The following is a 4,846-nucleotide window of genomic DNA, read 5'->3' as shown; positions in this document are numbered from 1 at the left end:
GCGAGCGGGACCGACGAGGCACCCTATCCCCGGGCCGCACAAAACCCCCTTCCCCCCAACACACCCCCACGGTGTGTGGTCGGGGAGGGGCACGGGCCGGGCGTGCCTCCCTTACCGCCTCGACCCCCCACTCGTTCACGGGAACTTCTGCAAGGCACTCACAACTCCACTCACTCCACTCCACCGCGGCAGCAAGCCGAGCAGGGGAAGCTTGCTGGGGGAAGGGAACGACACCGCCACTCGGCCTCAGGCACCTGACGGGCGACCTGGAGCGCTCCAGGAGCACCACAAGAGGACCGAGCAACACACGCCGGCGGGACCCGGGAGAAGGGCTCGCCGCGTGGCGGCGTGGCGGCCTCCCTCCCCTACCACGGGAGAGAGGCCCGCCCGCCAGGACACGGCCCACAGGCCAACGCGAGGGTGTCCGCTGCGTCCAGGGACCCCGGGCCCGCCCACGCCGTGAGGCAGAGGGCGGGAGGACGAGATCGGGCCGGACTCCGCACGCCCCTGGCCTCTCTTCCTTTCTCACCCACACCACGCAGCCCAGCAGCAGATGGGGGCGTGCGCGGGGACAGGGCAGGAGGCGAGGGGCCCCGCGCGCGCACAGCGAGAAGAGCAGTCCCGTTCGCTCCGAACGTCTGTCCCTCGCTCCGGCGCGGTTCAGGCCCGGCCCAGGAGAGCGCGAGATCGCCACATCGATCAGGAGCACACGGGGACGACGCCCCCGCCGCGTGTGGGAGGAGGGCAGCCCGCCGAGGCCAGGAAACGACGACGGGGCCTGCTTCCCCCGGAGTCGGTGCAGTCGAGAGGACCCCACGCCAGACAAGCGCCCAACACACGAGGCACAGAGCCTCCAGGGTGGGTCGTGGGGGAGTCCATCACGACACAACCGCAGGCAGGCGGGGAGAGCACCACGCAGGACAAGAGGACCCGGACACGCGCGCACGCGCACGTCTCCTCCTCCCCCGCCGCCCTTGGGTCACCAGGCACCGTGAGGGTGCGCACCCAGATCGGGACCTCCCTGGGCGCACGCGACAAGAGCCAGCGCACAGGCACACGCGGGTGGCGACCTCAGGGAATGCAGGAGCGGAGCCGGGCATCTATCCGGCCGCACACGCTCAAGAAGCCCGGAGCCGTGCCACGCACGTCCAAGAGAGGTCCCAGAGTCCCTCAGCGACCAGCACCGAGTGACAGGGTGTCAGCACCTCTCTGCAGGTACAATCGGACCGCCTCTCGAGAGAGGAATCACAGGGCCACCCCACGGACAGCGGGGTCCCCCCATGACGAGCGCGTGGCCTGTCCCCACCGGGCCCAATCCCCCCAGCATCACACCACTGTCACCAGGGCTCCAGGGCTCCCGGGGCCATCTGGTCGACCCTTGGGGGGGGTTGGGAGGTTGAAGTGGGCTTGCGGGAAAGGGAGGGGGAGGGGGAGGGGGAGGGGGAGGGGGAGGGGTCAGACAGTCGGCGGGGCGCGGGTCGGTGGGTGACAGCAGGGAGGCCCGGGGACACGCGGCAGCGGCAGCGGAGTCGGGGTCGGGATCGGGATCGGGATCGCGATCACCCTTCCCTTTCCCAGCCGCCGGTCGGTCCCCACATCCGGGAGATAAGTCGGCGGGAGGGGAGGCCTTCAAAGAGACGAGACTTGTGTAAAAGAAAGGAAACAATGCCGGGCCGGCCGGGCCGGGCCGGTCCTTCCACACATACGGAATGGAGGGGCAAGGGGCCGTATCCCTCTCCCCCAAACGTGAGCGCCTACAACGAACGGATCCCACACGAGGGACCGCGGGCAGGCCCCTGGAGCCCCACGAGGACCACCCCGTACGCCACGGGGCCCAGCCCCACCTCCGGAGCCGGACGCCGAGCCGAGCGAGCGGAGCGGGGCGGGGCGGGGCGGGGCGGAGGCCCGGGCAGACGTGTGACACGCACGGAGGAGGGCCTGGCCACGGAGAAGGAACAGAAAGGGCGGCGCGGCACAGCGCGCGACCACCTCTCTCTCTCTCTCTCCTCCCTCCTGCGTCTACGTCTCCCTCTCCGCCGCAGCCGTCTCGGTCGGCCGGCGGGTGGGTAGGTGAGTGGGTCCCCGCGGGCGGAGGGACACCGGCGCTGGCTGCTAGTCGACCCGTTCGGGCGGCCTCCCAGGGCCCAGGCCACCAAGGGAGCGACCGAGCGTGCGTGGCGACAGTCACCACCCGAGAAAGCGAATCCGCGGCCCCAGTCTCCGGCGAGCGCAGAGCGCGCCGGCGTCCCGGCACGACCGGGCCTGCAGCGCCCGCTACCCGCGTCCTCCTGGAAGTCCGCCTCGGGGAACCGTGGCCACGTCCTGTCCCTTGCCCGGTGTCACCGCAGCTCGAGAGGGAACAGGCCGCATAAAAGCGGCCGGCAGGTGGCGCCCGACAACCGGCGCCGGTCGGTCCGTCAGCGGGACGGATCCGGATCGCAGGGCCGGCGAGAGCTCGCCACCGGCCGCCGTGAAGGTCCCCCATCCATCCGATCCCGGGCCGCCCCGGGGCTCCCACCCACCCACCCACCCGCACGTGAGGGTAAACACAAAGGGAGGAAGGAGGACACCCACCAACGGAAACTCATCCCATCCCACGCTCTCGCCTAGGAAGAAGGAATACCGTCAGAAATGGCCACCCACCCTGAAGTACAGGTTTCGGATACTATTTCGTCCTCTTAGAAAAGTAAATAAATAGAAAGGCAGTTCCCCGGTGGCGGTCGCCAATAGGTTCCTCACCACGGTATAAAGGTCATAACCAAGTGCGGGCAAAGGGGTCGGTTTGTGTGCATACCGAGGATCAGAGCCTAATTTGGCTACCTACCCAGAAAACGAATTAAGATACGACATGAAGAAAACTTCCACCGTCAACGTCCTCCTCTGCGAGAGTCATTCCAGAAGCGGATCGTCAGAAAACCTCAACAAAGATCCTGGCGGCGCCGTGGCAGCTGTCGCTGCCTTCATCCCGCCGCTTCCTGGCCTCGCCGTTGGAAGGAAGGAAGAAGGAGGTATCTAAGCGGGCCCGTGCGTACAGTCCAACAACGGACTTGACTGCATCGCTATTGTCGGAACTCAACCCACAATCAGGAGGAGTGCAAGCCGCAGCGCTCCAAAGTCGTGAGACTGTAGACTATCTACCGTGAAAAGAACATAATGGGATGTGGACCGTTCCCAGGGATGCGCCGTGTGTTTTCTTTCATTCGTCTGATTTCTCTCAAACCGTTCACGTGCAGTTAGACAATATCCATCCTGTGATGGATAAGTTTTCACCAATGCCTAGGGGGTAGGTACCTCGCTGGTTTTCTGGGTTTCACCGGACAGGGCCGGTAACCGTAGGTCTGCTTTCGCCCTGTGTCCGTATTCCCATTCTGTGAAGGTGCGAACTCGCCGTCTGATCAGCCGCAGTCTGCTAAAACCTACATACACAGGCTTTTAGGTTACTCTACAAGAAGTTATGTCAGAGAGAGAATCCATCTTCCCGTGTTCTCTCCCGTCTGCTATACCTCTATAGCTTTTCTTCTTCCTTTCCTTCCTAATGACAGCCCTTTCGTAGAATCCGTGCCTCATATCGAAAATCACCGAGTAGCGTCCTCCTTTCCGAGCGGTAAAGATACCTCAAGACAAAGGCCGGGCACAGAAGCCACAGGGCACACATCTGCAAAGAAGCCAAAAAGCTAATAACCCCTTTCAAAGAATACGGCTCCTCTCTCACTCACCGACTTCACAGTTGCCCGTATGGCCCCGGAAGACGGCGGCGGCGGGTTAGCCAGAGACGGGTAAGATTCCTCACGGGAGGAACAACCTATAAGGCAGGCACAGGTCGCAGGGGGGCGCCATCAGGCGAGAAACTGGGGATCCACGGAGGTGAGGCTTAGAGCCTCCCCCCCACCCCACCCCCCCGACCCCCCGCCGTTTGGAGAGGAATCTTCTGCGTCCGTGGATGTTCTGTGCCCCTTGTCTAGCTCGGATTAATACTCAGTCTACAGGCACAGACCTGATCGTCTACATTCGCCCTCCCTCTGACAGCACTAAACTATGTCTCCTGCCTTCGTCCTGCATCTACCGACCACTTCAGCATTTTATTAAAAACTGAAAATAAAAAGTAAGGAAGGGAGAGACATGTGGGATTCACATATAAATCGAGTATAAAAATCAATCGAAACCATCATAGCCGACTGGACGGTTGAGAGTTCACCAGGCGTGATCAAAACCGAACGCGTCCGTGATAACGACTGCCCTTAGCCACCGTTCACCAGGTAAGAACTTAGTCACTGGGTAAGAACTAGGTCACCGTGGAACACCTTGTTCGTCATGCTGCAGAAGATGGGAGACCCTCGAGGATGAGGCTGGGGCTTGATGGATGACTGCGCATCGAGTCCCCTCCACAGAATGTTACCGCTGTTAACAACCATCCGATCGACACATAGGAGAGGTGCCCTCTCAAAAAAATAAGAAGAATAAAAAATAAAAAATAAACACTGATCAGTGAGCAAAACACTCTCTGTAAGGCCATTCTTTAAATATTGAGGCTCCTGAAGACATGCTGACGGTTCCCTGCCAGACGTAATCGTACAACTAGAGCCAGTGCAAGAGGAAAGGTGAAATAGGAACTTCTCAGGACCAGAATGGTCGGAGCTGAACCCGGAAACAGCTATCGTCTGAATATATGCTAAGATGATCTCCCGAGAGAGAGCAGCATTCACGTAGCAGACGGCATTAGCAACGCAGCACGTGTGCAACACTTGGTAGGACGACAGATGACCGAGACTTGGTTTACTTGAAGAGCGTGGCATGACCATACGTACCCCTGATAAGCTCAGCTTCCGGTGGTGGTTGGAGATGGCGT

This window comes from Manis pentadactyla, chromosome 18 (assembly GCF_030020395.1).
Source record: "Manis pentadactyla isolate mManPen7 chromosome 18, mManPen7.hap1, whole genome shotgun sequence".
Classification (NCBI taxonomy): domain Eukaryota; kingdom Metazoa; phylum Chordata; class Mammalia; order Pholidota; family Manidae; genus Manis; species Manis pentadactyla.
Note: the sequence above shows the minus strand (reverse complement) of the source record.